General features: G+C 51.9%; 1 non-coding gene and 2 pseudogenes across 1 annotated transcript; all 3 read right to left on the bottom strand.

Moving 5' to 3' along the window:
• Positions 1–7,915: 7,915 nt before the first annotated feature.
• On the bottom strand, positions 7,916–8,094 carry LOC144675308 (U2 spliceosomal RNA; annotated as a pseudogene).
• Positions 8,095–13,442: 5,348 nt separating this feature from the next.
• Positions 13,443–13,624, bottom strand: LOC144675306 (U2 spliceosomal RNA). The gene has a single exon (XR_013574923.1). It is a non-coding gene; the product is annotated as a U2 spliceosomal RNA (small nuclear RNA).
• Positions 13,625–18,966: 5,342 nt separating this feature from the next.
• Positions 18,967–19,147, bottom strand: LOC144675307 (U2 spliceosomal RNA; annotated as a pseudogene).
• Positions 19,148–24,421: the final 5,274 nt, after the last annotated feature.

Below are 24,421 nucleotides of genomic sequence, written 5' to 3'. Positions count from 1 at the left end.
AGCCAACCAGTTTTTGCCCCAAAATGGACTGGACCGTACGGAATTATTCACGTGCCTGCGTCGGTATGAAGGGAAAAGCTAGGTGGAAACACTGGTCGCAACTGAAAAGGTATGATGTAAGTAAGAGAGACTAAATTACCAGGCAGCGGGGGGAAAACGGGCAACGAGCAGTCCGTACTGTGTAGGCCAAGTGGTTTAGGATTCATTCCCGATCTGGAGGACTGGCCATCTGAAAGACAAAAGGGGGAATCCTCAACTACGGGGAGGGTCACCGTGGGCTGTGCACAAGGAGGGACGTAAAGGAGAAAGCTGCCTCTTATATCCAACCTAAACCCTGGTGATCACCAGCAGTGTGCTTCATTACAGAAATAACAATAACCGGGTAACCTCCACGCCAAGATGGAAAAAAGCTGGGTGTCCATGATCATTACCAGGGCCCTGGCTATCGCAGCCACCGGCATACAGAATGTAAACCGTGAAGCAGTGGCCGGTATGGGCTTATACTACAAGAATGTCAGCGACGGATATTGCGTGAAAGGAGGTGTGAATGTCACAACGGAAAGGTCAATGCTCTTCAAGTGTGGCACCGGGCTTACGCAACTATCCATTGGAATGAGCGATGGTGAGAGCCTCGGGCAGAGCTCGCATTCGGGAACGGAACTCCGATGGAAAAATGAGGGCCCACTATGCTTCCAGATCAGCGATGGTTCGGACGGACCCTGGACATGTGCGAAGGGGGCACAGGTCCAGATACAGTGTGTGAGAGATTTTTCACAATTTACCTTCACACCCCAGGACAACAACAACTGGGGTCACTGTCCCGGGGAGGAGGACTTGGGAATGACAGATACCTGGCATTGGATCTTGAGGGCCAAACACGGAGAGTTGACTGCAACGGCGGACCCCCGGACCGACACCACCCCGCTATCACAGGACACGACAAGAGACTATCTTGCCCAGACATGACCCCTGGGCCACAGAATGAACTGGTACTGTATATGGACGGTGAACTCTTGTATGATAATGTTAAACATGAAATTGTACAGGTAATTGTGAACCTGGCAGGTATGCAACTGCCTGAGTATTGCAGTAACCAAGCGCCCCTACGAAAACTGTACAAATTACTGAGTAAGGCTGTGATTAATCAGCCGGCCGACGCCACGAGTGCCACTAGATTCAGGGGACATCCTGCTTTCCACCGCCAGGAGAGAGAGTTAGTTAACAATGTACTGACAGGGGTGAACACAGGGACTTCCCTGGTAAACTCTCTCGACATTCAAGGAATCAACTCCGAGGTCACGAATCTTAAAGGGATCATGAGGCAGCTTGCTCATGAGAGTAGCGAGGGGTGGTGAAACGGCAGCGGCCGTAGGGGGCAAGAGTGTGGCATCTGTATTGGAAAGCGTACACGTTATAGAGACCCATGCTAAAGCCACCAGCCAATTAACAGAAAGGGAGGAACGACAAGAGGGCAGCACCCAAAAAAGCCAGCTTACGGCCGGTGGATGATCGGGCAATTAAGACACAATCTGGGCCAGATCCAAAGCGGGGAGGTACTGGGCTGGATCAACAGTGCCCGGTAGTGGGGGATGGCCAAGAACCCAGGCGTCATCGACGCATGTACATTGAAAGGAGTGACCAGGGTGTATGCGGTGATTCAGAAGTGCACCTCAAACCAAATGAACGTGATAGGTATGGGCAATCCCCTCAGTCACAGCAGACACGGGCCCACACCCTCAGTATCAAGTGGAGAACATTGGGTTAATCCGAGACAATGACTCCCTCCGGTACTACCCCATAGATATGCATGCCATACGCAAGAATGAGGGCATACACGGGGTATCACTGAGTGGGTGCAGGAGGAAAGGTAGCCTCACAATTTGCTCCCAACCAGTTGGAACGGGGGTGGTGCTGGACAAATGTGGGTACAACCGAACGGAGGGTTGTATATTAGAAATTACCCACAGAGGAAACCATCACACCCGCTCAGGATACAAGGGAACCCCGGCTCCCAGTTAGTATCGGACACGCGTGAATAATGTACGTCCAACAAAGGGATCAGGTCTCAGTCAACCAGGGGGTCATTGTGCTGTGGCCTTTGTCTAATTAATACCATTAAGTTACTGATAATAAAAGATATATAAACTGTGCTCATTTGAACCTCGGTGGAGAAGTGCCTGGATTGCCCAGTGTTTGCTCCCCGCATGCGTAATAAAGGAACCACTTGAATATTGCATCTGGACTCCGAGTGTTGAACTTTTGTACCAGAGTATTCCTCGGTTCTTTCAACGTGTTGGTGGATTGAGCAGACAAGTGGCAGATGAAGTTCAATGTACAGAAGTGTGAGGTGATCCATTTTGGCAGGAAGAATATGGTGAGACAGCATAAAATAAAGGAAGAGCCTCTAAAAGAGGTGCACAAACAGAGGGAACTCAGACGTACATAGGCCATTGAAGATGGCAGGACGTGTTGAGAGCAGTTAATAAAGCAGATAGTATCTTAGGCTTTATTAATAGGGGCATTGAGTACAAGAGTAAGGAGGTCATGTTGAACTCGTATAAGACACTAATTAGGCCTCATCTGGAATACTGCGTCCAGTTCTGGGCGCCATACTTGAGGAAGGATGTGAAGACATTGGAGAGGGTACAGAGGAGATTCACAAGAATGATTCCCGGGATGAAGAACTGTAGCTATGAGGATAGATTGGAGAGGATGGGACTGTTTTCCTTGGAGAAAAGAAGGCTGTGAGGAGAGTTGGTGGAGGTATTCAAGATCCTGAGAGATATGGACAAGGTAAATCGTGAGAAACTGTTTCCACTCAAGTGAACATCAAGGACTAGAGGGCACAGATTCAAAATAATTGGCAAAAGGAGTAAATGTGATGTGAGGAAAGATTAATTCACCCAGAGGGTGGTTGGAGTCTGGAACAAAATTCCTGAGAGGGTGCTGGAGGCAGATTCGATCGAGGTATTCAGAAGGGAATTGGATCGTTACCTGAAAAGACAGAATGTGCAAGGTTACGGGGATGAGGCAGGGGAGTAGGACTAGGTGGAAGGCTCTTTCAGAGACCCAGTGCAGACTTGATAGGCCGAATGGCCTCCTTCCACACTGTAAAAAATTCTGTGACATCACAAAGCAGTATCAAGATTTTGTGATTTAGAGATAGATCATGAAATCGGAAATGATCAAAACAAAGGGCGTACATTTATTGTGAGCTGTACAGCCCGAGGGGCTCTAAACAGTTCCCAGTCCCTCGGTACACTGTGGCAGAAGGGTCTTAGACAGCGACCCTTCCCCATTGCGCCTTTGCGGCAGCTGCCCCAAGCTTTAGTGCGTCCCTCAGCACGTAGTCCTCGGCCTTGGAATGTGCCAGTCCGCAACACTCGGTCGGGGACAACTCTTTGTGCTGGAAGACCAACAAGTTTCGGGCAGACCAAAGAGCGTCTTTCACCGAGTTGATGATCCTCCAGCTGCAGTTGATGTTTGTCTCGGTGTGTGTCCCTGGGAACAGCCCGTAGAGCACAGAGTCCTGTGTCACAGAACTGCTCGGGATGAACCTCGACAGAAACCACTGCATCTCTCTCCAGACTTTCTTTGCAAAGGCACAATCCACAAGGAGGTGAACAACGGTCTCTTCCCCACCACAGCCACCTCGAGGGCAACGTGCAGAGGGGGTGAGCTTCCTGGCGTGTAGGAAGGATCTGACGGGGAGGGCCTTTCTCACCACCAGCCAAGCTACGTCTTGGTGCTTGTTGGAAAGTTCTGGCGATGAGGCATTCTGCCAAATGACTTTGACAGTCTGCTCGGGGAACCATCCCACAGGGTCCACCCTCTCCTTATCCCTCAGGGCCTCTAGGACGTTACGTGCTGACCACTGCCTGATGGACTTGTGGTCAAAGGTGTTTTTCTGCATAAATTTTTCCACCAGGGACAGGTGGTAGGGCACGGTCCAACTACTTGGAGCGTTCCGCGGCAGCGTGGCCAGACCCATCCTTCGCAACACCGGGGACAGGTAGAACCTCAGCACGTAGTGACACTTGGTGTTTGCGTACTGAGGGTCTACGCACCGCTTGATGCAGCCGCACACAAAGGTGGCCATCAGTATGAGGGCGATGTTGGGCACGTTTATTCCCCCTTTATCTAGAGGCTTATACAGCGCGTCCCTGCGGACACGATCCATTTTCGACCTCCAGATAAAGGGGAAGATGGCTCGGGTGATCGCCATCGCGCAGCAGTCTGGAATGGGCCAGACCTGCGCCAACTACAGCAACAGCGAGAGTGCCTCACACCTGATGACCAGGTTCTTACCCGCAACGGAGAGGAAGCGTCGCTCCCAGATTCCCAGTTTCCTTTTCACCATAGACACTGGATCCTTCCAGTTTCTAACGCATACCCCGGTCCCTCTGAACCATATCCCCAGCACCTTCAGGCCGTCAGCACTGACGGTGAAGGGGACAAAGGATCGGTCAGCCCAGTTCCCAAAGAACAGGGCCTCGCTCTTCCCACGATTTACCTTGGCTCCCGAGTCCAGTTCGAACTGGTCGCAGATGTGGATCAGTCTGCACACCGACAGCGGATCAGAACAGAAGACGGCGACATCGTCCATGTACAGGGAGGCTTTGATCTGAGTGCCTCCACTGCCTGGGATCGTAACTCCTCTAATGCCCGGATCCTTCCTGATGGACTCAGCAAAGAACAGGCGAGAGAGGACAGCCCTGCCTGACTCCAGATTTAATTGGAAAGCTATCTGATTCCCACCCATTGATTGAGACTGCGCTACTGATGTTAGTGTAGAGTAGGATCCAACTGGATCCAATTGCGAATTCCCTCCCCAAACCCCATTTTGAGAGCACATCCACCATGTAGGTGTGCGATATTCTGTCAAAGGCTTTCTCCTAATCCAGGCTGATGAGGCAGGTATCCACACCCCTGTCCTGTACATAGGCAATCGTATCACTGAGCAGCGCCAGGCTGTCAGAGATCTTCCTGCCCGGCACAGTGCAGGTCTGGTCAGGGTGTATCACCAATTCCAGAGCGGATTTGACCCGCTTGGCGATGACCTTGGACAGAATCTTATAGTCCACATTCAACAGTGAAATGGGTCGCCAATTTCTAATTTCCTCCCTTTCTTCCTTGTGCTTGTACATGAGGGTGATGATGCCTTTCCTCATGGATTCTGACATACTGCCGGCCAGGAGCATACTCTCGTACACTCCTAGCAGGTCTGGGCCGATCAAGTCCCACAGAGCCGAATATAACTCCACCGGCAAGCCGTCGCTTCTGGGGAGATTTACTCTTCTCGAAGGACTCAAGGGCCTAAGTCAGTTCGTCAGGAGTTCGCGGTTTGTCCAGCCTCTCCCGTGTACTGTCGCCTAAGACCTCCGTGATAGAGGACAAGGAGGACTGGGAGGCCGTGCTGTCCGTCGGCTTCACGTCATAAAATCCGGCATAAAAGGATTTGCTGATCCTCAAAATGTCGGACTGCGCTGACTTTACTGATCTGTCTTCTTCATTCAGGCTGCTGATCACAGAGCTCTCTCTCTGTTCCTTTTGGAAGAAGAAACGTGAGCACGTCTCATCCTGCTCCACGGAGCGGACTCTGGAACGGAAGATGTTCTTGGAGGCAAAGTGCGAGGCTTGCTGGCTCTTCACCTCTTGGAGTTCTTCCTTGACATCGACCCCCACCGACTGCAACCGGAGCAGATTCTGCATCTTTTTCTGGAGTCGGGACATTTCCCTCTCTTCCTTTCTAGCTTTCTGGATGCTTTTGAGGATGAAAAACCTCTTGGTGTTTCCCTTGATCGCTTCCCACCAGTGTGTCAGGGACTCAAAGAGGGGTTTCATGGTTCTCCAACCTTCATAAGCCCTCTTGAGCTCCTCAATGTTCTCTGGGGTCAGCAGTTGCACGAATAGCTTCCATGCCCCCCTGCCCACCCTCAGGTCCTTCTCCAAGTGGCAGTCCGCCAGTAGGAGGCAGTGGTCAGAGAAGAACACCGGCTTGACCTCGGTGGATCTGACTGTGAATGCACGGGACACAAAGAGGAAGTCTATCCTGGAACGAATGGACCCGTCTGGCCGCGACCAGGTGTATCTACGCTGCGCTCCGTCTGCAGGGTTGCTGAAGACGTCGTGCAGCTTGGCATCCTTAACTGTTTCCATCAGGGATCTGGACGTAGCGTCCAATCTGCTGCCGGCCCTGCCGGATCGTCCAGCCGCATCGATGATGCAGTTGAAGTCACCGCCCAGAATGACCGGCCTGGAGGTCGCCAGCAGCAGTGGGAGCTGCTGAAAAACCTCCAGCCGCTCAGCTCCTTGTGACGGGCCATACACGTTAATTAACCGGAGTGGAGCGTTCTTGTACATTACGTCTGCTACGAGGAGTCGCCCGCCCACCACCTCATTAACCTCGGAGACGGTGAAGTTGCCTCCCCGCAGCAGAATACCCAGGCCGGAGGAACGAGAGTCATTTCCGCCCGACCAGATCGATGGCCCATGGGACCACCACCGTGACCATTGCCTGTAGGAGCTGAACTGGATAACCTCACTTATCCACGTTAAACTCCATCTGCCAAATTTTGGCCCATTCACCTAACCTGTCCATATCCATTTGTAAATTTCTCATTTCTTCACTGCAACTTACTTTCCCACCTATTTTGGTGTCATCTGCAAATTTAGCTATGGTACCTTCTACTCCTGAATCCAAGTAAATAGTTGGGGCCCAAGGACCGAACCCTGTGGCACCCCACTAGTTACAGCTTGCCATCCACAAAAGACCCATTTATCCTGACTCTCTGCTTTCTGTTGGTTAGCCAAAGCTCTATCCAAGCAAATATATTACCCTTAGCTGCGTGTGATCTTATCTTGTGTATTAATCTTTTGTGCGGCACCTTATCAAATGCCTTCTGGAAGTCCAGACATACTACATCTACAGGATCGCCATTATCCACTTTGCTTGTCACATCTTCAAAGAACTCTAGCAATTTAGTCAAACACGATTTAGTCTTCATAAAGCCATGCTGACTCTGATGGATTGCATTTTGACTTGCATTTTAGGAGGGTAGTGAAGGCATTGGAGAGAGTGCAGAAGAGGTTTACGAGTTTGGTTCCAGGGGCGAGGAAGTTGAGTTATGAAGTAAGATTGGAGAAGTTGGGACTGTATTCCTTGGGGAAAAGAAGTCTGAGAGGAGACTTGATAGAGGTATTGAAAATCATGAGGTATCTGGAGAGAGTAGATAGGGAGAAACTGCTTGCACCGATGAAAGGATCGAGAAGGAGCGGGCACAGGTTTAAAGTAACTAGCAGAAGAAGCAAAAGTGATAGGAGCAGCGAGTGGTCAGGGTCTAGAATGCACCGCCTGATAGCGTGGCGGAGGCAGGTTCAATTGAAGAGGGACTGAGATGATTATTTGAAAAGAAAGCATGTGCTGGGTTACGTGGAGAAGGCAGGAGAATGGCACGAAGTGAAATGTTCATTGGGAGAGCTGGTGCAGTCACGACGGGCGGAATGGGCTCCTTGTGCAGTGTAAGGATTGTGTGAACGTGGATGTAGACGTTTCCGAGTAGCTGTGTAAAGTGTGTGAGCTTTGAGGTGTGAGTTTTGACTGTTGCTGTATCAGCAGCAGCAGCAGCAGCGGGCGGGAGCGGCAGCAGAGAGCTGGTTGAAAATGTTGTGAGGCGAAAGGTGCAGCTGAGAGAGTGTTTGAGAGGTGTATTTGCAAGTGAAAGATGTTTTTGTATGAGTGAGGTAGAGTGTTTGTGAGATGAGAGTGGTGTCTGTGAGCGTTGGGTGAGCGTGCGTGTTTTTTGTGTGTAGATGGTGCGGGTGAGTGAGAAAGAAAGAAAGTTGGGTTTTGAAAAGTAAAGAAAGCAGATGTTTGTAAGAAAACTATTTTTAGCATTGAAAATCCCCTGGAAAGGGGTGGTGCACCATTCCCAGAGATACTGCAATACCGGGTCGATGCGTGGAGTGGACGGAGTAAGCCCCTATTCCATCTCCCTGCTCCAAAAATCAATTTAATATATGGTCCCCAGATAAGGGACGTATCAGATATTAAACTGATAAGAACAGATTTTTTTTTTTTTTTTGCAAAAATATACTTTATTCATAAAATATCTTCAATCACATTCCAAACCATTCCAAAAACACCATTACAAGGGTACAATCCAGGTTAAACTTTTACAAAATGTATCACCAGGTGCATCAGTACAAACAATATTACAATCATTTACAGCCTTTCATTTTGAGCTGTACAGCCCGAGGGGCTCTAAACAGTTCCCAGTCTCTCGGTGCGCTGTGGCAGAAAGGTCTTAGACAGCGACCCTTCCCCATTGCGCCTTTGCGGCAGCTGCCCCAAGCTTTAGTGCGTCCCTCAGCACGTAGTCCTGGACTTTGGATTGTGCCAGTCCGCAACAATCGGTCGGGGACAACTCTTTGTGCTGGAAGACCAACAAGTTTCGGGCAGACCAAAGCGCCTCTTTCACCGAGTTGATGATCCTCCAGCTGCAGTCGATGTTTGTCTCGGTGTGTGTCCCTGGGAACAGCCCGTAGAGCACAGAGTCCTGTGTCACAGAACTGCTCGGGATGAACCTCGACAGCAACCACTGCATCTCTCTCCAGACTTTCTTTGCAAAGGCACAATCCACAAGGAGGTGGACAACGGTCTCTTCCCCACCACAGCCACCTCGAGGGCAACGTGCAGAGGGGGTGAGCTTCCTGGCGTGTAGGAAGGATCTGACGGGGAGGGCCTTTCTCACCACCAGCCAAGCTACGTCTTGGTGCTTGTTGGAAAGTTCTGGCGATGAGGCATTCTGCCAAATGACTTTGACAGTCTGCTCGGGGAACCATCCCACAGGGTCCACCCTCTCCTTATCCCTCAGGGCCTCTAGGACGTTACGTGCTGACCACTGCCTGATGGACTTGTGGTCAAAGGTGTTTTTCTGCATAAATTTTTCCACCAGGGACAGGTGGTACGGCACGGTCCAACTACTTGGAGCGTTCCGCGGCAGCGTGGCCAGACCCATCCTTCGCAACACCGGGGACAGGTAGAACCTCAGCACGTAGTGACACTTGGTGTTTGCGTACTGAGGGTCTACGCACCGCTTGATGCAGCCACACACAAAGGTGGCCATCAGTATGAGGGCGATGTTGGGCACGTTTTTTCCCCCTTTATCTAGAGGCTTGTACATCGCGTCCCTGCGGACACGATCCATTTTCGACCTCCAGATAAAGCGGAAGATGGCTCGAGTGATCGCCGTCGCGCAGGAGTCTGGAATGGGCCAGACCTGCGCCACGTACAGCAACAGCGAGAGTACCTCGCACCTGATGACCAGGTTCTTACCCGCAATGGAGAGGGAGCGTCGCTCCCACATGCCCAGTTTCCTCTTCACCATAGCCACTCGCTCCTTCCAGTTTCTAACGCATGCCCCGGTCCCTCCGAACCATATCCCCAGCACCTTCAGGCCGTCAGCCCTGACAGTGAAGGGGACAAAGGATCGGTCAGCCCAGTTCCCAAAGAACATGGCCTCGCTCTTCCCACGATTTACCTTGGCTCCCGAGGCCAGTTCGAACTGGTCGCAGATGTGCATCAGTCTGCGCACCGACAGCGGACCCGAGCAGAAGACGGCGACGTCGTCCATGTACAGGGAGGCTTTTACCTGAGTGCCTCCACTGCCTGGGATCGTCACTCCTCTTATGCCCGGATCCTTCCTGATGGACTCGGCAAAGGGTTCTATGCAACACACGAAAAGGACAGGCGAGAGAGGACAGCCCTGCCTGACTCCAGATTTGATCGGGAAGCTATCTGTTTCCCACCCATTGATTGAGACTGCGCTACTGATGTTAGTGTAGAGCAGTTGGATCCAATTTCGAATTCCCTCCCCAAAGCCCATTTTGGAGAGCACATCCCCCATGTAGGTGTGCGATATTCTGTCAAAGGCCTTCTCCTGATCCAAGCTGATGAGGCAGGTATCCACACCCCTGTCCTGTACATAGGCAATCGTATCCCTGAGCAGCGCCAGGCTGTCAGAGATCTTCCTGCCTGGCACAGAGCAGGTCTGGTCAGGGTGAATCACCAATTCCAGAGCGGATTTGACCCAGTTGGCGATGACCTTGGACAGAATCTTATAGTCCACATTCAACAGTGAAATGGGTCGCCAATTTCTAATTTCCTCCCTTTCCCCCTTGTGCTTGTAGATGAGGGTGATGATGCCTTTCCTCATGGATTCTGACATGCTGCCGGCCAGGAGCATACTCTCGTACACTTCTAGCAGGTCTGGGCCGATCAAGTCCCACAGAGCCGAATACAACTCCGCCGGCAGGCCGTCGCTTCCGGGGGTTTTACTCTTCTCGAAGGACTCGAGGGCCTTAGTCAGTTCGTCAGGAGTTAGCGGTTTGTCCAGGCTCTCCCGCGTACTGTGGTCTAAGACCTCCGTGATAGAGGACAGGAAGGACTGGGAGGCCGTGCTGTCCGTGGGCTTCACGTCATACAGTCCGGCATAAAAGGATTTGCTGATCCTCAGAATGTCGGACCGTGATGACTTTACTGAGCCGTCTTCTTCCTTCAGGCTGCTGATCACAGAGCGCTCTCTGTGTACCTTTTGGAAGAAGAAACGTGAGCACGTCTCATCCTTCTCCACGGAGCGGACTCTGGAACGGAAGATGATCTTGGAGGCCTCCGAGGCAAAGTGCGAGGCTTGCTGGCCCTTCACCTCTTGGAGCTCCTCCTTGACATCGACCCCCATCGACTGCAGCCGGAGCAGATTCTGCATCTTTTCCTGGAGTCGGGACATTTCCCTCTGTTCCTTTCTAGCTTTCTGGGTGCCTTTGCGGATGAAAAACCTCTTGATGCTTCCCTTGATCACTTCCCACCAGTGTGTCAGGGACTCAAAGAGGGGTTTCACGGTTCTCCAACCTTTGTAATCCCTCTTGAGCTCCTCAATGTTCTCTGGGGTCAGCAGTTGCACATTTAGCTTCCATGCCCCCCTGCCCACCCTCAGGTCTTCCTCCAAGTGGCAGTCCGCCAGTAGGAGGCAGTGGTCAGAGAAGAACACCGGCTTGACCTCGGTGGATCTGACTGTGAATGCACGGGACACAAAGAGGAAGTCTATCCTGGAACGAATGGACCCGTCTGGCCGCGACCAGGTGTATCTACGCTGCGCTCCGTCTGCAGGGTTGCTGAAGACGTCGTGCAGCTTGGCATCCTTAACTGTTTCCATCAGGGATCTGGACGTAGCGTCCAATCTGCTTCCGGCCCTGCCGGATCGTCCAGCCGCATCGATGATGCAGTTGAAGTCCCCGCCCAGAATGACCGGCCTGGAGGTCGCCAGCAGCAGTGGGAGCTGCTGAAAAACCTCCAGCCGCTCAGCCCCTTGTGCCGGGCCATACACGTTAATTAACCGGAGTGGAGCGTTCTTGTACATTACGTCTGCTACCAGGAGTCGCCCGCCCACCACCTCCTTGACCTCGGAGACGGTGAAGTTGCCTCCCCGCAGCAGAATACCCAGGCCGGAGGAACGAGAGTCGTTTCCGCCCGACCAGATCGATGGCCCGTGGGACCACCATCGTGACCATTGCCTGTAGGAGCTGAGGTGCGGTATCGCACACTCCTGCAGAAACAACAGGTCAGCTTTGACCTTGGCTAGGTAGTCCAAGGTCGCAACACATCGCGTAGTAGATTTAATGCTACGCACATTTATGGATACAATCTTTAAACCCATTTTAAAGCATTTATTCTCCTACCAAACCCACTGTCTCTGAGAGTCCCAGACCTTTAGTCTGCTCCTTCATACCCGTAGTGAGCTCAAATTCCTTCACTTTGGATGGGCTGAGGTAGATCTCCTTGGCCGTGTTCTGCTCCAGTGGCATCTGGAGGTTCACGTAGAGAGCGGGTTTTGAGATGACCTTTGCTGGAGAAGCTTCTCCAAAACTCACCCCCTCTGGGGTGTTGCTGTTCCCGGCTTCCTGGAGCTGGGGTGCGATGATTGCCTCACTGCTCCCAGATTCCAGGGGCTGTGGTGCACTGGCCTCCTCAGGTTGCAGGCAAAGTTGGGGTGCGCTGGTCTCCTTGTTGTCTCCAATTTTCTGGAGCTCGGGTGTCTCGTCCTCCAACGCCCTGGAGCTTTGCCGCCTCTTCTGTCGGTGCCGCTCTGGCACTTCATCATCCGAAGAGCTGCTGCCCTTGTCATCCGTGTCGGATGGGAGACGCCTCTTGCCGCTTCTCTGGGAAACGCCTTTGCTTCTTCTTCGCTCCCTCTTACTTTTCTTGTTCTTCACCGTCCGCCACTCCCCCTGCTGCTTTTCCACTGCTGCCTCCTCCTCCATTGATTCGCTGTCCTGAGGACTGGGAGGTTCAGGGGGTAGTGCTGTTGATTGGCTCTCTGTTGCCTCAATCTCTTTCTCCACCTTGTCTCTCTCTGTGTCCTCCTTTGTCCCGTTGAGCTCCCTGGGGGCCTTGGTGGTTGGAGTGACACGGAACCTTTCTTCTGCTTCCCCCTGGTCGGCTTTGGCTGCCTGTGCGTAAGTACGGCAGCGTTTGGGGCAGGTCCTGTAGAGGTGACTTGCCTCGCCACACAGGTTGCAGCACTTGGCCTGTTTGCAGTCTTTTGTCTGGTGCCCTTCCTGTTTGCAGATCTTGCAGAGGGAGGCGCTGCAGTTGGCCGCCACATGGCCAGCCTTGCCGCATGAGCGACAATGCTTGGGTTGCCCAGCGTAGACCAGGTAGCCACGGTTTCCCCCGATTGCGAAACTGGAAGGAGGGTGGAAAATGGCTCCTTTACCATCGGTCTTTAGCGTGACCGTAAACAGGCGTTTGCCTGTCCAGATCCCCAAGTCGTCTCGAATCTCGGTGCCGCTCCCCACCTTATCGAAGTACCTGGTGAGGAAGGTGACCACGTCGGCGACAGGGACGAAGGGGTTGTACACATGCACCATCACCTCACGTTCCCGTTGCAACGGCAGAGAAAAGTGCGGCTCCGCCGTCAGGATCTTCATCTCCGGCAGGTCTCTCTTCTCCTCGAACACCCTCAGGAGCCGGACGCAGTCTGCCACCCGCTTGAACGTGACGTCAAAATAACCCCCTTTGCGGGAGTCGTGCAGGATAAAGATCTCCGTAGCTTGGAAGCCGCACGCCTTCAACAGGATCCTCCTGGTGAAGAAGCCCCGATCCATAGGTGATCCTCCTTCGCTGTGGTTCACCGTGACTCGGACGGTGATAGATAACCCACGGTATAGATTTGGATTGCGATTGGTTATCGCCCTTCCATCCCGACCTTGCCCTGGCAGGACCATGGTGTCGCCCCTGCAACACTACACTTGATGTTAGCCAAAAGGCCAAGAAGCGATGAGAAAGAAAGAAAGTTGTGTTTTGAAAGATGTGCATGTTGAAAAGTAAAGAAAGCAGATGTTTGTAAGAAAACTATTTTTAGCATTGAAAATCCCCTGGAAAGGGGTGGTGCACCATTCCCAGAGATACTGCAATACCGGGTCGATGCGTGGAGTGGACGGAGCAAGCCCCTATTCCATCTCCCTGCTCCAAAAATCAATTTAATATATGGTCCCCAGATAAGGGACGTATCAGATATTAAACTGATAAGAACAGATTTTTTTTTTTTTTTTTTTGTAAAAATATACTTTATTCATAAAAATCTTCAATCACATTCAAAACCATTTCAAAAACAACATTACAAGGGTACAATCCAGGTTAAACTTTTACAAAATGTATCACCAGGTGCATCAGTACAAACAATATTACAATCATTTACAGCCTTTCATTTTGATCTGTACAGCCCGAGGGGCTCTAAACAGTTCCCAGTCTCTCGGTGCGCTGTGGTAGAAAGGTCTTAGACAGCGACCCTTCCCCATTGCGCCTTTGCGGCAGCTGCCCCAAGCTTTAGTGCGTCCCTCAGCACGTAGTCCTGGACTTTGGATTGTGCCAGTCCGCAACAATCGGTCGGGGACAACTCTTTGTGCTGGAAGACCAACAAGTTTCGGGCAGACCAAAGCGCGTCTTTCACCGAGTTGATGATCCTCCAGCTGCAGTCGATGTTTGTCTCGGTGTGTGTCCCTGGGAACAGCCCGTAGAGCACAGAGTCCTGTGTCACAGAACTGCTCGGGATGAACCTCGACAGCAACCACTGCATCTCTCTCCAGACTTTCTTTGCAAAGGCACAATCCACAAGGAGGTGAACAACGGTCTCTTCCCCACCACAGCCACCTCGAGGGCAACGTGCAGAGGGGGTGAGACTCCTGGCGTGTAGGAAGGATCTGACGGGGAGGGCCTTTCTCACCACCAGCCAAGCTACGTCTTGGTGCTTGTTGGAAAGTTCTGGCGATGAGGCATTCTGCCAAATGACTTTCACAGTCTGCTCGGGGAACCATCCCACAGGGTCCACCCTCTCCTTTTCCCTCAGGGCCTCTAGGACGTTACGTGCTGACCACTGCCTGATGGACTTGTGGTCAAAGGTGTTTTTCTGCATAAATTTTTCCACCAGGGACAGGTGGTACGGCACGGTCCAACTACTTGGAGCGTTCCGCAGCAGCGTGGCCAGACCCATCCTTCGCAACACCGGGGACAGGTAGAACCTCAGCACGTAGTGACACTTGGTGTTTGCGTACTGAGGGTCTACGCACCGCTTGATGCAGCCACACACAAAGGTGGCCATCAGTATGAGGGCGATGTTGGGCACGTTTTTTCCCCCTTTATCTAGAGGCTTGTACATCGCGTCCCTGCAGACACGATCCATTTTCGACCTCCAGATAAAGCGGAAGATGGTTCGAGTGATCGCCATCGCGCAGGAGTGTGGAATGGGCCAGACCTGCGCCACGTACAGCAACAGCGAGAGTACCTCACACCTGATGACCAGGTTCTTACCCGCAATGGAGAGGGAGCGTCGCTCCCACATGCCCAGTTTCCTTTTCACCATAGCCACTCGCTCCTTCCAGTTTCTAACGCATGCCCCGGTCCCTCCGAACCATATCCCCAGCACCTTCAGGCCGTCAGCCCTGACAGTGAAGGGGACAAAGGATCGGTCAGCCCAGTTCCCAAAGAACATGGCCTCGCTCTTCCCACGATTTACCTTGGCTCCCGAGGCCAGTTCGAACTGGTCGCAGACGTGCATCAGTCTGCGCACCGACAGCGGATCCGAGCAGAAAACGGCGACGTCGTCCATGTACAGGGAGGCTTTTACCTGAGTGCCTCCACTGCCTGGGATCGTCACTCCTCTTATGCCCGGATCCTTCCTGATGGACTCGGCAAAGGGTTCTATGCAGCACACGAAAAGGACAGGCGAGAGAGGACAGCCCTGCCTGACTCCAGATTTAATGGGAAAGCTATCTGTTTCCCACCCATTGATTGAGACTGCGCTACTGATGTTAGTGTAGAGCAGTTGGATCCAATTTCGAATTCCCTCCCCAAAGCCCATTTTGGAGAGCACATCCCCCATGTAGGTGTGCGATATTCTGTCAAAGGCCTTCTCCTGATCCAAGCTGATGAGGCAGGTATCCACACCCCTGTCCTGTACATAGGCAATCGTATCCCTGAGCAGCGCCAGGCTGTCAGAGATCTTCCTGCCTGGCACAGAGCAGGTCTGGTCAGGGTGAATCACCAATTCCAGAGCGGATTTGACCCGGTTGGCGATGACCTTGGACAGAATCTTATAGTCCACATTCAACAGTGAAATGGGTCGCCAATTTCTAATTTCCTCCCTTTCCCCCTTGTGCTTGTAGATGAGGGTGATGATGCCTTTCCTCATGGATTCTGACATGCTGCCGGCCAGGAGCATACTCTCGTACACTTCTAGCAGGTCTGGGCCGATCAAGTCCCACAGAGCCGAATACAACTCCGCCGGCAGGCCGTCGCTTCCGGGGGTTTTACTCTTCTCGAAGGACTCGAGGGCCTTAGTCAGTTCGTCAGGAGTTAGCGGTTTGTCTAGGCTCTCCCGCGTACTGTGGTCTAAGACCTCCGTGATAGAGGACAGGAAGGACTGGGAGGCCGTGCTGTCCGTGGGCTTCACGTCATACAGTCCGGCATAAAAGGATTTGCTGATCCTCAGAATGTCGGACCGTGATGACTTTACTGAGCCGTCTTCTTCCTTCAGGCTGCTGATCACAGAGCGCTCTCTGTGTACCTTTTGGAAGAAGAAACGTGAGCACGTCTCATCCTGCTCCACGGAGCGGACTCTGGAACGGAAGATGATCTTGGAGGCCTCCGAGGCAAAGTGCGAGGCTTGCTGGCCCTTCACCTCTTGGAGCTCCTCCTTGACATCGACCCCCATCGACCGCAGCCGGAGCAGATTCTGCATCTTTTCCTGGAGTCGGGACATTTCCCTCTGTTCCTTTCTAGCTTTCTGGGTGCCTTTGCGGATGAAAAACCTCTTGATGCTTCCCTTGATCACTTCCCACCAGTGTGTCAGGGACTCAAAGAGGGGTTTCACGGTTCTCCAACCTTTGTAATCCCTCTTGAGCTCCTCAATGTTCTCTGGGGTCAGCAGTTGCACATTTAGCTTCCATGCCCCCCTGCCCACCCTCAGGTCTTCCTCCAAGTGGCAATCCGCCAGTAGCAGGCAGTGGTCAGAGAAGAACACCGGCTTGACCTCGGTGGATCTGACTGTGAATGCACGGGACACAAACAGGAAGTCTATCCTGGAACGAATGGACCCGTCTGGCCGCGACCAGGTGTATCTACGCTGCGCTCCGTCTGCAGGGTTGCTGAAGACGTCGTGCAGCTTGGCATCCTTAACTGTTTCCATCAGGGATCTGGACGTAGCGTCCAATCTGCTTCCGGCCCTGCCGGATCGTCCAGCCGCATCGATGATGCAGTTGAAGTCCCCGCCCAGAATGACCGGCCTGGAGGTCGCCAGCAGCAGTGGGAGCTGCTGAAAAACCTCCAGCCGCTCAGCCCCTTGTGCCGGGCCATACACGTTAATTAATCGGAGTGGAGCGTTCTTGTACATTACGTCTGCTACCAGGAGTCGCCCGCCCACCACCTCCTTGACCTCGGAGACGGTGAAGTTGCCTCCCCGCAGCAGAATACCCAGGCCGGAGGAACGAGAGTCGTTTCCGCCCGACCAGATCGATGGCCCGTGGGACCACCATCGTGACCATTGCCTGTAGGAGCTGAGGTGCGGTATCGCACACTCCTGCAGAAACAACAGGTCAGCTTTGACCTTGGCTAGGTAGTCCAAGGTCGCAACACATCGCGTAGTAGATTTAATGCTACGCACATTTATGGATACAATCTTTAAACCCATTTTAAAGCATTTATTCTCCTACCAAACCCACTGTCTCTGAGAGTCCCAGACCTTTAGTCTGCTCCTTCATACCCGTAGTGAGCTCAAATTCCTTCACTTTGGATGGGCTGAGGTAGATCTCCTTGGCCGTGTTCTGCTCCAGTGGCATCTGGAGGTTCACGTAGAGAGCGGGTTTTGAGATGACCTTTGCTGGAGAAGCTTCTCCAAAACTCACCCCCTCTGGGGTGTTGCTGTTCCCGGCTTCCTGGAGCTGGGGTGCGATGATTGCCTCACTGCTCCCAGATTCCAGGGGCTGTGGTGCACTGGCCTCCTCAGGTTGCAGGCAAAGTTGGGGTGCGCTGGTCTCCTTGTTGTCTCCAATTTTCTGGAGCTCGGGTGTCTCGTCCTCCAACGCCCTGGAGCTTTGCCGCCTCTTCTGTCGGTGCCGCTCTGGCACTTCATCATCCGAAGAGCTGCTGCCCTTGTCATCCGTGTCGGATGGGAGACGCCTCTTGCCGCTTCTCTGGGAAACGCCTTTGCTTCTTCTTCGCTCCCTCTTACTTTTCTTGTTCTTCACCGTCCGCCACTCCCCCTGCTGCTTTTCCACTGCTGCCTCCTCCTCCATTGATTCGCTGTCCTGAGGACTGGGAGGTTCAGGGGGTAGTGCTGTTGATTGGCTCTCTGTTGCCTCAATCTCTTTCTCCACCTTGTCTCTCTCTGTGTCCTCCTTTGTCCCGTTGAGCTCCCTGGGGGCCTTGGTGGTTGGAGTGACCCGGAACATTTCTTCTGCTTCCCCCTGGTCGGCTTTGGCTGCCTGTGCGTAAGTACGGCAGCGTTTGGGGCAGGTCCTGTAGAGGTGACTTGCCTCGCCACACAGGTTGCAGCACTTGGCCTGTTTGCAGTCTTTTGTCTGGTGCCCTTCCTGTTTGCAGATCTTGCAGAGGGAGGCGCTGCAGTTGGCCGCCACATGACCAGCCTTGCCGCATGAGCGACAATGCTTGGGTTGCCCAGCGTAGACCAGGTAGCCCCGGTTTCCCCCGATAGCGAAACTGGAGGGAGGGTGGAAAATAGCTCCCTTACCATCGGTCTTTAGCGTGACCTTAAACAGGCGTTTGCCTGTCCAGATCCCCAAGTCGTCTCGAATCTCGGTGCCGCTCCCCACCTTATCGAAGTACCTGGTGAGGAAGGTGACCACGTCGGCGACAGGGACGAAGGGGTTGTACACATGCACCATCACCTCACGTTCCCGTTGCAACGGCAGAGAAAAGTGCGGCTCCGCCGTCAGGATCTTCATCTCCGGCAGGTCTCTCTTCTCCTCGAACACCCTCAGGAGCCGGACGCAGTCTGCCACCCGCTTGAACGACACGTCAAAATAACCACCTTTGCGGGAGTCATGCAGGGTGAAGATCTCCGTAGCTTGGAAGCCGCACGCCTTCAACAGGATCCTCCTGGTGAAGAAGCCCCGATCCATAGGTGATCCTCCTTCGCTGTGGTTCACCGTGACTCGGACGGTGATAGGTAGCCCACGGTATGGATTTGGATTGCGATTGGTTATCGCCCTTCCATCCCGACCTTGCCTTGGCAGGACCATGGTGTCGCCCCTGCAACACTTGATCTTAGCCGAAAGGCCGAGAAGCGATGAGAAAGAAAGAAAGTTGTGTTTTGAAAGATGTGCATGTTGAAAAGTAAAGAAAGCAGATGTTTGTAAGAAAACTATTTTTAGCATTGAAAATCCCCTGGAAAGGGGTGGTGCACCATTCCCAGAGATACTGCAATACCGGGTCGATGCGTGGAGTGGACGGAGCAAGCCCCTATTCCATCTCCCTGCTCCAAAAATCAATTTAATATATGGTCCCCAGATAAGGGACGTATCAGATATTAAACTGATAAGAACAGATTTTTTTTTTTTTGTTTTGTAAAAATATACTTTATTTATAAAATATCTTCAATCACATTCCAAACCATTTCAAAAACAACATTACAAGGGTACAATCCAGGTTAAACTTTTACAAAATGTATCACCAGGTGCATCAGTACAAACAATATTACAATCATTTACAGCCTTTCATTTTGATCTGTACAGCCCGAGGGGCTCTAAACAGTTCCCAGTCTCTCGGTGCGCTGTGGTAGAAAGGTCTTAGACAGCGACCCTTCCCCATTGCGCCTTTGCGGCAGCTGCCCCAAGCTTTAGTGCGTCCCTCAGCACGTAGTCCTGGACTTTGGATTGTGCCAGTCCGCAACAATCGGTCGGGGACAACTCTTTGTGCTGGAAGACCAACAAGTTTCGGGCAGACCAAAGCGCGTCTTTCACCGAGTTGATGATCCTCCAGCTGCAGTCGATGTTTGTCTCGGTGTGTGTCCCTGGGAACAGCCCGTAGAGCACAGAGTCCTGTGTCACAGAACTGCTCGGGATGAACCTCGACAGCAACCACTGCATCTCTCTCCAGACTTTCTTTGCAAAGGCACAATCCACAAGGAGGTGGACAACGGTCTCTTCCCCACCACAGCCGCCTCGAGGGCAACGTGCAGAGGGGGTGAGCCTCCTGGCGTGTAGGAAGGATCTGACGGGGAGGGCCTTTCTCACCACCAGCCAAGCTACGTCTTGGTGCTTGTTGGAAAGTTCTGGCGATGAGGCATTCTGCCAAATGACTTTGACAGTCTGCTCGGGGAACCATCCCACAGGGTCCACCCTCTCCTTTTCCCTCAGGGCCTCTAGGACGTTACGTGCTGACCACTGCCTGATGGACTTGTGGTCAAAGGTGTTTTTCTGCATAAATTTTTCCACCAGGGACAGGTGTTGCTGTACGTGGCGCAGGTCTGGCCCATTCCTCACTCCTGCGCTGTGGCGATCACGCCAGCCATCTTCCGCTTTATCTGGAGGTCAAAAGTGGATCCTGTTTGCAGGGACATGATGTAAAAAAACTCTGGATGAAGGGGGAAAAAACATGCCCAACATCACCCTCATCCTGATGGCCACCTTTGTGTATGGCAGTATCAAGCTGTGTGTAGACCCAAACACCAAGCGTCACTACGTGCTGAGGTTCTACCTGTCCCTGGTGTTGCGAAGGATGGGTCTGGCCACCCTGCCGCGGAACGCTCCAAGTGCCGTATCACCTGCCCCGTGTGGAAAAACTTATGCAGAGAAACACCTTTGTCCGCAAGTCCATCAGGCAGTGGTTAGCACGTATCACCCTAGAGGCCCTGCGGGAAAAGGAGATGGTGGATTCCGGCGGACGGTTCGCCGAACAGACCGTCAGGGTCATTTGGCAGAATGCCTCATCACCAGAACTCTGAAGAGAGTGGCCGTGGTTCTTGTCGAGGTGCATCCCGAGCAGTTCCGTGACACAGGTATGGACTCTGTGCTCCAGGGGCTGTTCCCAGGGACACACGCCGAGACAAACATCAACTACCGCCGGAGGATCCACTCGGTGAAAGACACTCTTTGGCTGTCCGAAACTTGTTGGTCTTCCATTGCAAAGAGTTGGCACATTCCAAGGTCCAGGACTACGTGCTGAGGGACGCACTAAAGTTTGGGGCAAAGGCGTAATGGAGAAAGGTCGCTGTCTACGGTTGCGCTAGATGTGTCGTGTAACTGGCAGGTAATGGAAAATTTCGAGAAACACTCAGTCACAAGGGAGAACACGTGACAGGCATGAGAGACAATCCATGAGTCTTTGTAGCTGAGTTTCCGTGTGAGCAACTAGCTCACAGCGCAGAGGAGTTCTTCGATCGAGGCCTGCTGTATTTTTGTCTTTGCTTTCAGCTTGAGCAGTCAAAGAACAAAGAAGAAAAAAAAGTACAGCACAGGAACAGGCCCTTCGGCCCTCCAAGCCTGCGCCGATCGGTCTGTGGAGCTTGCCAGCTGACCAGGTATGCAGCTAAAGTCCTTCCACATCTACAGGGAAGGCAAAGTCAGCAGCGTTTCTCCCAGAGTGTAGAGAGTCCTTGGAACTCTCTTCCTCGAAAGGTGGTGGAAACAGAGTCTTTGAATATTTTCAAGACAGAGCTGGATAGATTAACAAGGCGGGGTTGGAAGGTTATCGCTGGTAGGCAGGAATGTGGGGTTGAGGTTACAATCGGATCAGCCATGATCTTCTGAGTAGTGGAGCAGGCTCTTGGGGCCCAGTGGCCTACTCCTGCTCCTAAGTTGTATGTTCAGACATGTAGGGGCATTACTTTTTACTGATTCCAGTGCTTCTCCTGCACTGAACCTGGAGAGTACTACGTCAGTTGCTGTTGAGTTGTTTCCTGATGCCCTGCTTTCTTTTGTACGAGCTGTCTAGCATCCTCGTTTATGGGCTTCCTTTGCTTGGCATTGGGCCTTCTTTTGGGCTGACTGTTGGTCTATTTCCTTTACGGGATGTCAGCATGACATCACCAGAAGGGAAATGTGTCATGTTATGAAGTCACAGTAAATAAGTCCAATGCATTATATCATTATAATAACACAAGATGATGATCAGCAGTGAGAAGGCAGGTGGCAGCAAGGATAAGTACAGGTACGACACAGCGAACAGCCTTAGATCCTGTTAAAATGTTGAAAATGTTTCTCCCCTTCTCGAAGATTATTTCCTTCAAAATTTTAGAAATCTTTCAGCTTCAACCAGAAGTCACACACAAGCCAAACAACAAAACCACCTGCGTGCACAGCACAGCACACCATCTGCCAGCCTGCAATGATGTCGGCTCTCTTTTAATCACCTTTTCCCCTCCCATCAGTCCTATTCAGCAGGCAAGCAAAGGAGCGCAGAAAATACATCTGCACGGCTGTTTCTAACTTCTAGAAAGGGAACAGCCTTATCCTAGGAAAGTGAAAAATACCTATACTGTCACAAAGTGATGAACTTGAACTGCAAAACACCACGCTTACCTGAGCTTGTGTCACAGTTTTTGCTGTCTATCTCAGCCAGTATTCTCAGTCGTCCATCCTGGCTTCTTGCTCTCTCTGCAGCTTTCAGATGCCTCCCCTTGGCCGGCCTCAGTGCTCGGTGATAGATCAGCGCTCGGTATTATTTCTGTCCTCAGTGGTAACTGCTAGGGGAGAAAGGCTTGACTTTTTCAATCACCTTTTACCTCAGTAAAATCCAAGTAGAACCTAAAGTGGCAATGCTTCTCCCTCTCAGCACCCAACATGTCTTGCCTTTTCTTCAGGTTGGATTTGAGGAAGCACTACAGTTGCTGCCTGGCTGCCATTTCAAGTACAGAGACAAGGGGCAGCCCCATGACCCCTCCCCCGACTCCTGCACAATATGCAAATGTAGCACATTGTCTGAGTGCAATTTGGGAGCTGAAGACGGTTTCACAGTGGGATACAAGATATGAGGAGAGGTTTCCTCACAGACACACCGCCACATAAGCCCCTTTAAATTTGCGCGGCTGTGCAAAAAGTTTAATGGGCCCGCACACTTAAACAAATCGGTCACGCACTGTAATGACTCGCCTCATTCAGTTCAACAGAAATTAGGATCATGTTTTTAACCTGTGCCCTAGTTTTAAAATATTTTGTGTTCCATATTTACTTTCTCAATTTGTTATTAATTTACTTTACATTGCTTTATATTCTATTTTGTCTTGGACATGCATCACGGTTCGTTCAATCTCACTGGTTAAGAAAATTAAAATATTTAGTTTGATCAGGGTCTTACACTTGTCAAGAGGAGCCCTTTCAAATACTGGCCTGCTTTTGGAGGCCTGAAGTCACTGGAGCTGCACAAGTCAAGACGACTGAAGGCCTGATTCGCTGTGTAATATACTTTGCAGCATCTTGTTGCACTAGCAGGCAGGAAGGAGTTTTCAGCAATGCAGTTTAAAGGCTTGATACACTAAGTACACTTTCATTTCAGGTTTGTCATTTCAGGACGCTGCGTGTTTTTTTGCTCTGTTTTCTGACTCTGAAATTCTAATTCAGACTGTGGAGAAGAGCTGTTGTTGCTGCTGTTGGTTTTCTTTGTAACTGTTGTCGTTTTTTTGTGGAAAAATATACCTTATCCATAAAATATCTGAAAGAACATTACAAAACATTTCAAAATGGCCATCGCAAAAAGTGCAATCATATTCCAGTTTTTCAAATAGATCATGTCGCACCCTGCGACGCTTCAATACGATCAATGAACATTACAGACATTTCAACATGCTCATTACAGGCAGTCAGACAGTGCAATAGTATTCAAGTTATCTACATAGATCATGTTGCACTCTGAGGTGCTTCAATACAATTGTGATAAATGTAATATTCACTGCATACATTCAATGTGAGTCTTTCAGGCCGAGGGGTCCATACCTTTCCCAGTCCCTCGGTGCACTATGGCTGAAAGGTCTTAGACAGCGACCGTTCCCCACTGCGCATTTGTGGCGGCTGCCCCAAGCTTTAGTGCGTCCCTCAGCACGTAGTCCTCGGCCTTGGAATGTGCCAGCCAGTCTGCAACACTCTGCTGGGGACAACTCATTGCACTGGAAGACCAACAAGTTTCGGGCAGACCAAAGAGCGTCTTTCACCGAGTAGATGATCCTCCACCTGCTTGTCTCGATGTGCGTCCCTGTCCCTGGGATCAACACGTAGAGCACAGAGACCTGTGTCACAGAACTGCTTGGGATGAACCGCGACAAAAACCACGGCAACTCTCTGCAGACCTTCTTTGCAAACGCACATTCCACAAAGAGGTGAACAACGGTCTCGTCCCCACGACAGCCACCTCGAGGTCAACATGCAGAGAGGGTGAGACTTCAGGAAGGATCTGACGGGGAGGGCATTTCTCACCACCAGCCAAGCTACGTCTTGGTGCTTGTTGGAAAGTTCTGGAGACGAGGCATTCTGCCAAACGACTTTGACAGTCTGCTCGGGGAAACATCGCACAGGATCCACCATCTCCTTTCCCCGCAGGGCCTATAGGACGTTACGTGCCGACCACTGCCTGATGGACTTGGGGTCAAAGGTGTTTTTCTGCATAAAGTTTTCCACCAGGGACAGGTGGTACGGCACGGTCCAACTACTTGGAGCGTTCCGCGGCAGCGTGGCCACACCCATCCTTCGCTAAACCGGGGACAGGTAGAACCTCAGCACGTAGTGACACCTGGTGTTTGCGTACCGAGGGTCTACGCACAGCTTGATACAGCCGCACACAAAGGTGGCCATCAGTGTGAGGGCGATGTTGGGCACGTTTATTCCCCCTTTATCTAGAGGCTTATACAGCGCGTCCCTG

This window comes from Cetorhinus maximus, unplaced genomic scaffold (genome assembly GCF_964194155.1).
Source record: "Cetorhinus maximus unplaced genomic scaffold, sCetMax3.hap1.1 HAP1_SCAFFOLD_943, whole genome shotgun sequence".
NCBI classification, from domain to species: domain Eukaryota; kingdom Metazoa; phylum Chordata; class Chondrichthyes; order Lamniformes; family Cetorhinidae; genus Cetorhinus; species Cetorhinus maximus.
Note: the sequence above shows the minus strand (reverse complement) of the source record. Positions and strands in the feature narration are given on the sequence as shown.